At 44.8% G+C, this 13,311-nt stretch overlaps 1 protein-coding gene across 2 annotated transcripts in view; it reads right to left on the bottom strand.

The window, feature by feature from the left end:
* Positions 1–10,570: 10,570 nt before the first annotated feature.
* The window catches only part of LOC123517186 (protein abrupt-like), a 146,586-nt gene continuing 143,845 nt past the window's right edge, over positions 10,571–13,311 (bottom strand). For both annotated transcript variants that reach the window (XM_045277186.1, XM_045277187.1), the window contains one exon: positions 10,571–11,785. The gene's annotated coding sequence lies outside the window, so the exon portion shown is untranslated. The remainder of the gene's footprint in view (positions 11,786–13,311) is intronic.

Below are 13,311 nucleotides of genomic sequence, written 5' to 3'. Positions count from 1 at the left end.
TTATAGACTATCCCTGTTAATTGTTTTGCATCTTCAATTCCAACTATCAACAATATATATATATATATATATATATATATATATATATATATATATATATATATATATATATATATATATATATATATATATTGCTACGAAAGCTATAGGGGTGTGTCGTTGTCACTTCGTTCAGTCACTGTCTTACCTGTGTTTCAGCAGGTTGGCACAAACGACTTACCCTGAGCATTTCTCGTAGGTTCGGCAGCTGACAGTGTGGCGAGGCCCGGAGAGCCGACAGCGCAGATTCTCGCACAGACACATACAGCTCAGACACACACTCATACAGGCACAGGGAAACACAAGTAAAGTTTCTTCCTTTCACTATTAAGTAACAATTACACACACAGCTGTAATGTCACGGGTGAAGGGGTTCACAAACAGAGGCGAGGGGTTATACAGTGAGTTGGAAGGACAAAAGGTTCCGCAATCTTGTCACACCTCTTTTGATATGGCCAGGGGCAACTGCGCGTCGGCTGTGGCCAATCAGAGGCCGGTGCAGCAGAGGCGGACGGTCCCGCCAATTACGTGGCGAGCAGGACGGCGTTACGTCACCTCTCATGCTTCCTTCATCCCCCCCTACCACAAGAAACCAACTTTTACCCCCTCCCTTCGCCCTTCGGGGGTACCTACCCCGGGTGCGACAGACGTTTAAGGAGAATTACTCTGGGGCCGTAACAGTATCCCCCCTTAAAAGTAGACGTCCCGTCTATCACTAAGTGTCACTGTCACTGTCGCTGTGTATGTAATAGCGCCACCAGGCGGGAGGACGGCGGGTCCGCCCCCAGCGCCGCGGAGGCAGTGCCCCATGGGGCACATCACTAAGAGTGTCACTGTCACTAACCACGGGCTCCGAAGCCACTTCCTCTTCACCTGCCGGCAACACCGCGGAAAGGTCCATGTCCTCCCCAGGAAGCGAGTCACACTCGAGGTCTTTGTCATCACCGGGAAGCGGGTCACACACAAGGTCTCTGTCCTCTCCCGCCCCTTCGTTCACTTCCGAGGTAAAGTGGCCACCGCTGTGGTATGGACACATCCTGTCGACATGGACCACGACTGCTCTGTCCCGTGGGCCATCTCGAAGCCGGTGGGTCACGTCCGTCAGTCCGGCCAGCACAGTATATGGACCTTCCCACGGACTCTAGAGCTTGGGGGCCAGCCCGCGTTTCCGCCGCGGATTGTGCAGCCAGACTCGACTGCCCACCTCGTACTGGGCCCCACTGCTCCGCTGCATAAGCCTGGGCAAAATACGATTCCGGAATCGATTCCAGCGATTCCGCCACAGAACTGATGGAATCGATTCCATAGCCTGACGATTCCACTAGATTTGATGCACACAAAAGGCAATGCAACCAATGGAATCTGGGCAGTGGCATCTAAAGGGAGAAAAACACTATTTGATTGGTCGATACCCTGTGACGTCAGGTGATTGATGCCAGATGCCTGCGGCTTCACGCGGCTATACATAAAGGAGGAAGAGGTGGTGGGTAAACCAGTGTTGCCACGCGTAGGGGAAATCCCCTACGGTAGGGGATTTTAGGCCTCTGTAGGGAGTAGGGGATACCTACGGGGAAAATCGCCTCATCGTAGGGGAATGTAGGGGAAAATTAAAAATTTTCAACTGTCAATCAATTTCATACACGAAATCAAAATGAGAGAGAGAGAGAGAGAGAGAGAGAGAGAGAGAGAGAGAGAGAGAGAGAGAATGACGAGTCTGATACGTGTCTATCCTTTCTCTACCTGACTCGACGATTCGTGTCCAGTACGGCTGGATTCGATCCCGTTAGTGACATTCCTCTCAATACTATTAAGAAACTATAGCATTTACAAGTCTGAAAATAAATATGGCACGACTGAAATTCAACTGAAATTCAATATGGCTTACATAGACAGTCCATCATTTCTTAATATAAGAGGATATTACTTTGTAGACACGTCGGGAGTTAGAATGTGTTAAGTATACCTCCATTTATTTTTCCATTTTTGAATCAAATTGGTTGCAGTTGGATAAAGTCTATCCTGGGATACTTGCAAGCGAAACCCTGTCAAAACTAAAGCCACACGAAAGAGGGAGCTTTCTTTCACGGTGTAGAAACTGGTACAAAACTGCATGCTGTCAAATTCTAAAAAGGATTAATCTAGTGGATCCAGTTTTTGCGGCACTCAAAGACGTTAACCATGAATACATTTTGAAGGATAAAGCTGAAGTGAACTCAGCAGCAGTCTTGTTTCAGAGGCTACCACGTTTTCTTCCTGATGCTAATGTACAAATCACTGATCGACAATGGAGGTCAATTTTAGTTGATGAAGAGGTGAAGAAAGGAGGATGGGAAAGTAAGAGCATTGAGGAGTTTTGGAAAGAAATGAGAAAAGTAGCTTCATATGAACAACTATCAACCTTCATGCTGAGAGTAACAGCATTACCCCAAAGTACAGCAGAAGTTGAAAGAACATTCTCGAAACTTAACAACAAATCAAAACTTAGAAATAAGTTATCGACTAAGACACTGGAATCAATAATTAAAACATACGAGAGATTTCTATCAAATTTTGCCCTGACCCTTCTCTGTGTAAGCGGTATTCAAGTGCAAGAACAAGGTACTTCTCAAAATACTCGGATAAAGATGAAAATGCTATGTTCGTTGAAGCACAAGAATCTTCATAATCATCATCAACCTGCTAAGCATGTAAGTAAACATTTTTTTTCTTTTTTGCATGTGTAGTCTTTATTTCAGTATATAATCACGATTTGTGAGCGTAGGGTAATGTAGGGGAAAATCACCTTGGCTGTAGGGAAAATTAGTCATGGAAGCGTGGCAACACTGGGGTAAACCAGGGTAATCAGTCTAGCTAATGCTCTCAGGGGGGGAACCTGTGTCGCGCTTCACCATGGCAGAGTGGTGGAATCGATTCCGGAATCGTGAAGTGAAGGCCATGAAACGATTCCGTTATCGAGGACGCAGGGAGGAGGGGAGAAATGCTGTATGACATGACGCACTGCCACTGTCCCGCGCCCCACGCCGCCCGGGAAGCAGGCTCTGCTGGCAGTGGTGGAATCGTGAAGGCCATGAAACGATTCCGGTATCGAGGACGCAGGGAGGAGGGGAGAAATGCTGTATGACATGACGCACTGCCACTGTCCCGCACCTCACGCCGCCCGGGAGGCAGGCTCTGCTGGCAGAGTGGTGGAATCGATTCCAGCGATTCCAACAGCCTCTGGAATCGGAATCGGCGATTCCCAAAATAGCGATTCTTGCCCACCCCTACCGCCGCGGGTACTGACGAGACATAGCCTGTCCCGCCAACCGCAAGTTCTGCGTCACACGCTGCTGGGTCACTGTCATTCTCTTGTGCAGGGCCACCACATACTTGGGTGTCGAAGCAGGCAACTCCTCCCCTGGCGGCCGCCCGGTCGTGAAATCTAGGGGCAGGCGCATCTCACGGCTGAACATCAGACGACTGGGCATGTAACCTGTAGCCTCCTGCTGTGCCGTCCGATAAGCGGCGGGCAAGGAGGTGACGGGTGGAGCCTCGGGGTGCAGAGAGAGCATGCATGGCCAGCTTTGCAGTGCATCGTAGGAAAGCCTCAAATTCCAAGGCCTTTGAGAGGGCGCCCTGCACACTCATCTCGTGCGCCTGTTTCACATATATCTGGAGCTGCTGATCTCCAAGCGCATCGATGGAGTGGTCGCGTGCGAGCACCGGGACCATGCTCTCTGGTGCCCCGGGATAAGCGCGCCGCACCAGCGCCTCCAAGTCCTGTGCCAGCCGCGGGAGTGGCTCCCCTTGGCGCCTGGCCCGCTCCTTAAGCTGAGTCCGATACACCTCAACCTGAAGCGTCACACCGAACCGCTGCTGTAACGCCTCAACCAGTCTCTGGTATGACGAACACTAGGCGTTCGTCAGCTGGGCCAGCACTTGACTCGCTGGTCCACGGAGGCTGGCTATGAGCTGATACGCCTTCTCGGTGTCATCCCAGCCTTGTCCTCGCGCCACGCACTCAAACTGGCGCTGGTAAGCCTCCCAGGCCACGTCCCCACTGAACTCTGCTGGTTTCCTCCATCTGCTCGGTCCAGCGCCGTGGGAGATGCTTGGCTGTCGGGCACCGCGGGGGGACAGGAGTACAGGAGGCGTGCATGGCGGAATGGGTGGCGGCGACGTGCGGGGCGATGTGGACAGCCTGGCTGGGGCGGCACACAGCAACCGGGGCTCTGGCATACCTCCCAATGCTGCGTCGCAGTGCTTGAAGCCTCCAGGCTCTGACAGGGTGTCTCTTTGACCACAGATGGCCCCGAGGTCATGCTCGGCGCCGTCGGTGACTTGCTCGGCCTACTGCTCCACGGTGGCATGCAGTTCAGCCACTTCCTCCCGCAGATTAGCGACTTGCTTTGCTGCCTCCTCCACACGGTTCTCACTGCCTATTTTCACGGGATTAAGCTGTCTGGTGACTGTCTCTGACAGCAGTTCGCACTGTTCCCGCACATACTGTTCTGTTTCCTTCTTCACTGCCACTATTTCACCCCGCTACTCGTTCAGTTTTTGTGCCCACTTGTCCACGTACTGAGACAAAGCCTACGTCTGTTCCTCAGCTCGTCATGCCTGTGCCCAAGCCTGTTCAGCCACACTGTCCTGCAGTTCACACTGTGCCTGTGCTTGTTCTCGCTGTGCCTCTGCCTGTTTTTCTACACTTTGCTGCAGGGCAAGCAACAGGTTCAATATGCGGTCTTCGCGACCGCCATCAGCACCTTGTTCCTCCATGGTCCCGGCAACACTTGACCGGCCACTAAATATCCCACTAATCCTGACACCAGTGTTACGAAAGCTATAGGGGTGTGTCGTTGTCCTGTGCACTGTTTAGTCACTGTCTTACCTGTGTTTCAGCAGGTTGGCACAAACGGCTTACCCTGAGCATTTCTCGTAGGTTCGGCAGCTGGCAGTGTGGCGAGGCCCGGAGAGCCGACAGCGCAGATTCTCGCACAGACACGCTACAGGCACGTACAGCTCAGGCACACACTCATACATGCACAGGGAAACACAAGTAAAGTTTCTTCCTTTCACTTTTGAGTAACAATTACAAACACAGCTGTAATGTCACGGGCGAAGGGTTATACAGTGAGAAGGCAGTACTTCCTCAGTGCGTAAGCAACACAAGGCTCGTGGCAGTTGGAAGGACATAAGCTTCCGCAATATTGTCACAGCTCTTTTTATATGGCCAGGGGCAACAGCGCGTCGGCTGTGGCCAATCAGAGGCCAACGCAGCAGAGGCGGACGATCCAGCCAATTACGTGGCGAGCAGGACGGCGTTACGTCACATCTCATGCTTTCTTCACCCCCCAACCACAAGACACCAACTTTTACCCCCTCCCTTCAGGGTTTCTTTTTTTTTTTTTACCTAGGGAAGAGGGCCAGCCAAGGGCAAAAAAAAAAAAAGTTAGAAAAAAGCCCACTTGAGCGCTGGCTCTCCAAAGAGTACAAAAAGTGCCAAAACTGTCAGCCAGAATTAGGGGAGCAAATGCCTCGATACCTCCCTCTTAAAAGAAGACAAGTTGTAGGAATTCGGAAATACAGATGCAGGGAGAGAGTTCCAGAGTTTACCAGTGAAAGGGATGAATGATTGAGCGTACTGGTTAACTCTTGCATTAGAGAGTTGGACAGAATAGGGATGAGAGGAAGAAGAAAGCCTTGTGCAGCGTGGCCGCAGGAGGAGGGGAGGCATGCAGTTAGCAAGATCAGTAGAACAGTTACCATGAAAATAGCGATAAAATATAGAAAGGGATGCAACATTTCGGCGGTGAGAAAGAGACTGAAGACAGTTAGTCAGAGGAGGGAGTTGATGAGACGAAGAGCTTTCGATTCCACCCTATCAAGCAAAGCTGTGTGACTGGAACCCCCCAAACATGCGAAGAGTACTCCATACAGGGACGGATAAGGCCCTTATACAGAGTAAGCAGTTGGAGGGGCGAGAAAAACTGGCGGAGACGCCTCAGAACACCTAATTTCATAGAAGCTGTTTTAGCAAGAGATGAGATGTGAAGTTTCCAGTTAAGATTATGAGCAAAGGACAGACCGAGGATATTCATTGTGGAAGAGGAGACAGTTGAGTGTCATTGAAGAAGAGGGATAGTTGTCTGGAAGGTTGTGTCGAGTTGATAGATGGAGGAATTGAGTTTTGAGGCATTGAAAACTACTAGATTTTCTCTGCCCCAATCGGAAATTTTAGAAAGATCGGAAGTCAGGCGTTCCGTGGCGTCCCCGCGTGATCTGTTAATTTCCTGAAGGGTTGGACGTCTCTGAAAGAACGTGGAAAGATGTAGGGTGGTATCATCAGCGTAGGAGTGGATAGGGCAAGAAGTTTGGTTAAGAAGGTCATTAATGAATAATAGAAAGAGAGTGGGTGACAGGACAGAACCCTGAGGAACACCACTATTAATAGGTTTAGGAGAAGAACAGTAGCCGTCTACCACAGCAGCAATAGAGCGGTCGGAAAGGAAACAAGAGATAAAGTTGCAGAGAGAAGGATAGAAGCCGTAGGAGGGCAGTTTTGAAATCAAAGCTTTATGCCAGACTCTATCAAAAGCTTTTGATATGTCTAACGCAACAGCAAAAGTTTCACCGAAATCTCTAAAAGAGGATGACCAAGACTCAGTAAGGAAAGCCAGAAGATCACCAGTAGAGCGACCTTGATGGAAGCCATACTGGCGATCAGACAGAAGATTGTGAAGTGACAGATGTTTGAGAATCTTCCTATTCAGGATAGATTCAAAAACTTTAGACAAGCAAGAGATTAAAGCTATAGGACGGTAGTTTGAGGGGTTAGAACGGTCACCCTTTTAGGAACAGGCTGAATGTAGGCGAACTTCCAGCAGGAAGGAAAGGTAGAAGTCGATAGACAAAGTTGGAAGAGTTTGGCCAGGCAAGGTGCAAGCACAGAAGCACAGTTTTTGAGAACAATAGGAGGGACCCCATCAGGTCCATAAGCCTTCCGAGGGTTTAGGCCAGCAAGGGCATGGAAAACATCATTACGAAGAATTTTGATTGTAGACATGAAATAGTCAGAGGGAGGAGGAGAGGAGGACAAGCCCAGAATCGTCCAAGGTGGAGTTGTGAGCAAAGGTTTGAGAAAAGAGTTCAGCTTTAGAGACAGAAGAGATGGCAGTGGTGCCATCAGGATGAAATAAAGGAGGGAAAGATGAAGAAGTGAAGTTATTTGAGATGTTTTTGGCTAGATGCCAGAAGTCACGAGGAGAGTTTGAGTTTGAAAGATTTTGACATTTCCTATTTATGAAAGAGTGTTTGGCAAGTTGAAGAACAGACTTGGCATGATTCCGGGCAGAGATATAAAGTGCATGAGATTCAGGAGATGGAAGGCTCAAGTACCTTTTGTGGGCAACCTCTCTATCATGTATAGCACGAGAACAGGCTGAGTTAAACCAAGGTTTAGAAGGTTTAGGTTGAGAAAAGAATGAGGAATGTACGCCTCCATGCCAGATACTAACACCTCTGTTATGCGTTCAGCACAAAGAGATGGGTCTCTGACACGGAAGCAATAATCATTCCAGGAAAATCAGCATAATACCTCCTCAGGTCCCCCAACTGGCAGAGGCAAAACGCCAGAGGCACCTTCGCTTTGGGGATCCTGCGGAGGGATTGGAAAAATAGGACAAGATACAGAAATGAGATTGTGATCGGAGGAGCCCAACGGAGATGAAAGGGTGACAGCATAAGCAGAAGGGTTAGAGGTGAGGAAGAGATCAAGAATGTTGGGCGTGTCTCCAAGACGGTCAGGAATACGAGTAGGGTGTTGCACCAGTTGCTCTAGGTCATGGAGGATAGCAAAGTTGAAGGCTAGTTCACCAGGGTGGTCAGTGAAGGGAGAGGAAAGCCAAAGCTGGTGGTGAACATTGAAATCTCCAAGAATGGAAATCTCAGCAAAAGGGTAGAGGGACAGAATGTGCTCCACTTTAGAAGTTAAGTAGTCGAAGAAATTACTATAGTCAGAAGAGTTAGGGGAGAGATAAACAGCACAGATTAATTTAGTTTGAGAGTGACTGTTAAGTCGTAGCCAGATGATGGAAAATTCGGAAGACTCAAGAGCGTGGGCACGAGAGCAAGTTAAGTCGTTGCGTACATAGACGCAACATCCAGCTTTAGAATGAAAATGAGAATAGAGAAGGTAGGAGGGAACAGAGAAGGGGCTACTGTCAGTTGCCTCAGACAGCTGTGTTTCGGTGAGGAAAAGAAGATGAGGTTTAGTAGAGGAGAGGTGGTGTTCCACAGATTGAAAATTAGATCTAAGACCGCGAATGTTGCAGAAGTTAATGTACCTAACCCAGGTGCGACAGGCGTTTAAGGAGAAATACTCTGGGGCCCTAACAATATATATATATATATATATATATATATATATATATATATATATATATATATATATATATATATATATACAGTAAACCCTCATTATACCGAACCTCTGTATAAGGATTTTTAGGATATAACGACTGCATTATTCTTGCCGAACTATCCTCTGATATAGCGAATTCGGTTCTGCGCATGAGGAGCGGTTAGACTGGGTTCACATAGAACTATACTATACGGGTATACGGTGCACGTTTTCGGGGGCACGTGTATAGCTGGAATCGAACAGGGTGATTTGCCTAATACCGCGTCATATAGGAGGGCACTAAACGAAATACCGTATAGCTGCGTATAGTATAGTATAGCGAGAATCGCGCTTGTTCGAATTTCGTGCACCGTATACCACCAGATACCTTCATGTTTAGTTGTGGCAGCTTGTATTTTTTGCAAGGTAAGTTACAAACACAAGGATTGTTGCGACTCATTTCATCGGAATTTCGAAGCACATGCCGTCATATTAATTTTTGGAAGCCCAAACGAAAGTATTTGTATTTGTATATATTTCAATTATAAAAAGTCAGTATTTGATCCAACCCTGCCTTTTCTCACTTGGTAGAGTTTATGGTAAAAAAAATACAAGTTTAAATTTGAATTTCAATAATTTATTTCGAAACGGAATGCGTTTTATTTTTTAGAAATTAAATTCAGGTAGGAAACATAAGCATATTGGCATGCATTCAAGTCCTGATGACTAAATGAAAAAAAAATAACATAAATGATAATGAATGATGGTATTTGCATTTCTTTTAGTTTTCTCTATTTCAAATGAGAGGGTGGTAGCTCACCTAACTTAAGTCTCCCCTACATCTTATCATACTTTATCAACCAAATGATTTTCTTCAACAGAATACCATGGATGAGTACAAGTACATGGTAATAGAAAAAGTTAGACAGATGGCTCTGCTGTGGGATCCACTACATGATGGTTATAAAGACAAGGATCAACGACAGCAGGCATGGGCCTATGTGACCCGCCATGCCCGTATAGAGTATAGCGTATAGCGTATACCGAATAGCAAATATCATATACCGTATCCCGTATAGTTCTATGTGAACCCAGCCTTAACGTCACACAGCCTCGTGGCCCCGCAGCTCCGCTCAGCTCGCTGCAAATACAGTTTATTCTTGTGGATGTGTGGAATTCGGGAATGTAAACAAAATACTCCTAGGCTTGGCGGCATTGACTGGCTTGACGCATGACCGAACAACTTATCTGATATAGCGAATTTAGGTCGTTATAAAAGATGGATAACCGACCCTTGGATACAAAGAACTTTCGATTATAACGTTAGGCCTTTCCCCCCCCCAATTGGTTCGTTATAGCGAAGATTTACTGTTTATTGTTACAGCGGCGTATGGGGGGGTGGTAGTTACTTGTTGGAGTGAGGTGGTATTGAGAGAGAGAAAGGAAGTGGGCACCGGATGTGCATGGCCATGTACGTGGATAAAGCAACAGTGATTGGCTCAGAGGTAAGCGAATGGCATAGCCCATTGTCTCTGCCCGTGCGCTCTCTCTCTCTCTCTCTCCCCTCTCTGCTTTAGGCCTGGTTGCTTGCTGGTGGCCGGTGTAGGACGCAGATTGTGGTCCCCTGCAAGATCGTGTCACCCCCTTACTGCGCATGTGCCACCCAGGGAAAAATATCGTACGCACCGGCAGTATGCCTCAAATAACCATGGAGAGCAGAGCGCTTGGATGTGTAGCCTTGAGAGGTCTCTCTCTCTCTCTCTCTCTGTTTACATCCGTTTTCTCTGATGATGCCCGTTCTCTTGATAATAAAGCGAGACAAAAATAAAAGCATTTTCATCCTATATTTTCTCTTGTTCTCTCTCCAGGGGTGTTTCTTGGGACTGAAAACATTGGTGGGCTGAGCCCAGACCCTTATAGGGAAGTCTAGGGAATCTTTCACAAGGAAACAAAAAAAAAAAAAAAAGCTGTGTGCTTTCATTAGCCTTGTGGTGACTTCAAAATGTGTCAAAATTAATTCATATATTGATAAAAACAGGATGATGCACGTATAGATAACTCTCTCTCTCTCTCTCTCTCTCTAGGACACAGTATTGTAACGAAATCTTTCAATTTAAAGTTATTCAGAAAGTGGGATAGATAATGTAAAAATTGGAGTAATAGCACTTTATTTACCTTGTTTTTTTTTCCTGATGTTTCTTATAGTTTACATGCATATTACTTACATATATTTTTTTCACAATATCAAGTAAATAGCATTCGTTTGCACTCAAAAAAATTGTGGTGACAAAGGTATAATAGACGTAAATCATATATGTATTTTTTTTTTTTTCATTTTAGTTGAAATTCATATTGCCTACATATATTTCCTGAATATCAAATAATTAATATTTGTTGACACAATAAAACTGTGCACGGTGACGAATATAAAGATACATAAATCACGCAGTTTTTTTCTGATAGTTTTGAAATATCTATACTAATTAATTAATATTTGTTAACACTTAACAAAATTGTAGTGACAAAGATATAGATATATACATACATATATCATGTATTCTTTTCTTTCTTAAATTTTAAGATTGCATATTACTTATACATATATTTTATATCTTATACATATATTTCATATCTTATACATATATTTCATATCTTATACATATATTTCATATCTTATACATATATTTCATATCTTATACATATATTTAATATCTAAATACACATAACCTGCTAGACAACAGTTGGTTTTAAACCACACTTTCCCTTTTACTTAACCCTTTAATGTAGCAGGAGTCTTTTCAGGTATTTACTAGCTATCGTCTCAGTTCAAGTATCTCCGAATGACATTTCTGAGTTTCTTTTTAATCATCTGCTTCCCTTCATAAGTCCAATGTACCCCATCTGAGCTCAACAGCTCTTCATATACAGGCATGTTGAACTGAATGAAACTATCATTTGACAATTCTCTCTTTAGTTTACGATTTATGCCCCTTTGAATATGACGATACCGGTCAGACACAGGTTAATCATCTGGGTAGTATCGTGGTTCCACCAGAACTACGATTACATCAGCTCCACAGTTTTCAACTATGGAGTCCCTGATGGACACTATATTGTCTACTATTTCTTGCACTTCAGAATCATCATCTATGGCATTAGACCCTATCCATAAAATACACAGGTCATGTTCCCAATTCAGTACAGAGCACATACGCTCATCATTCCAAAAATTATAAGCTTTACCTCCAGGACCTCTAAATGTTCTAACCTCCGCTCCCCTCACTCCCAAATTGTTGGGAAGTTGACTGTGACCAACAAGTGACACGGACATGTGCATGGTTTCTCTTCCTTATGTGACTGGTGTATCTGAAGCCAGAACATTACAATTACCATGCTGATCATATTAGAGCATAATCAATATTCAATGTAAAATTTATAATTAATTACTTACCTACAAAATGAAACTGATGGATACAGTATTACTTGCTGTGGGGATGCCTATAATAGCTTTTGTATGTCCAATAGCTCGCTTGCAACGGTGGCTGTTGACAGCTTATTGATGACACGATTTGTAAAATTAATAGGGTATCATTAATTAGCAGAGTTGATGATTAGTCACTCTTAATTCTCACTGTTGACCCCAACAAATCCACTGTAGAATATAGTTAATCATCCTTATTATTATTATTTGTCTTCGAGTGAATAAAGATGGGTTTTCCTATAGTCTTTTGTTTAACAAAATACATTTTTCAAGTGGGTAACAACATGTTAACACCCGACCACGATAAATTAACTCTCTTACTCACACATCTTTCACTCACCTTCAGTGTCACCGTCAAGTGCGATCTCCCTTTCATGACAGTACGGCTAAAACTATTTTCTTGTAACAGGGCAACGTCAGAACAGAACGGGAGCTGGTTGTTGTCTGATCTCCTGATTGATGAGATTCCACTGTTGAACTCTAAGTGTGAACGTCATTAACATAGATATGACGTCAATCGGAAGTAACAGGCCAATCGCTGGGTTTTCTAAATATGACGTGCATTACCGCCTACCAATGGTGTGTCCATAGCTAATGAGCTGAACAAGCAGTAAACCTTATCGTTGTGTACTGAACAAGCAGATTTATGATGGAGCATTATATGACTAGTGGCGACCACAGTGCTGACATATATTTCGCCCTTTCATATCTCGGTGAGTGGCTACAGTGCAGCAATGCTGTTTGCTGTATCTAGTAATTTGGTGTGGTTATAAATAGATATATATATATATATATATATATATATATATATATATATATATATATATATATATATATATATATATATATATATATATATATATATATATATATATATATATATATATATATATATATATATATATTTACGTACGCCACACGGCTGCGGTTAGCTGCTACAGCTCACTAGACTGTTATTCTGGCAAAATCGCCAACTTTGTTACGATCAGTACAGTGGGGATTATAAAACACTCCACAGAGTCCCCACTACTATAACTCACAGCCGCCGTAACCCTCAGGTTCTTTCAAGGTCGCCAACAGTGTATAATTTCCCCCACTGTAAGGGAATCTCCTCAGCAACTCCTTCTCCTCCTGTACCCAACCAAGTAGAATTTATAAATGGTAGATGTTATGTGTAACAGGGCGAGGCCTTAATACCCCCTAGAGAAACCGCCCACAAGGACAATTCCACCCACTTCTCTATGAAGTATTAATGCCTCTCCACACGCCTTGCACCCAGGCTGTGAGGGTTCACAGACTGGGACAAAACGTGCAGTATATATTACTATACTATCCTACTACAACAGGTGCTTCCTAACACCTGTCAGACTGACATCCCTGGCCTACTACTACTGCAATATATGATGTGTAC

The sequence above is a fragment of the Portunus trituberculatus genome, chromosome 41 (genome assembly GCF_017591435.1).
Source record: "Portunus trituberculatus isolate SZX2019 chromosome 41, ASM1759143v1, whole genome shotgun sequence".
Classification (NCBI taxonomy): Eukaryota; Metazoa; Arthropoda; class Malacostraca; order Decapoda; family Portunidae; genus Portunus; species Portunus trituberculatus.
This window is presented reverse-complemented; position numbering and strand designations above follow the sequence as displayed.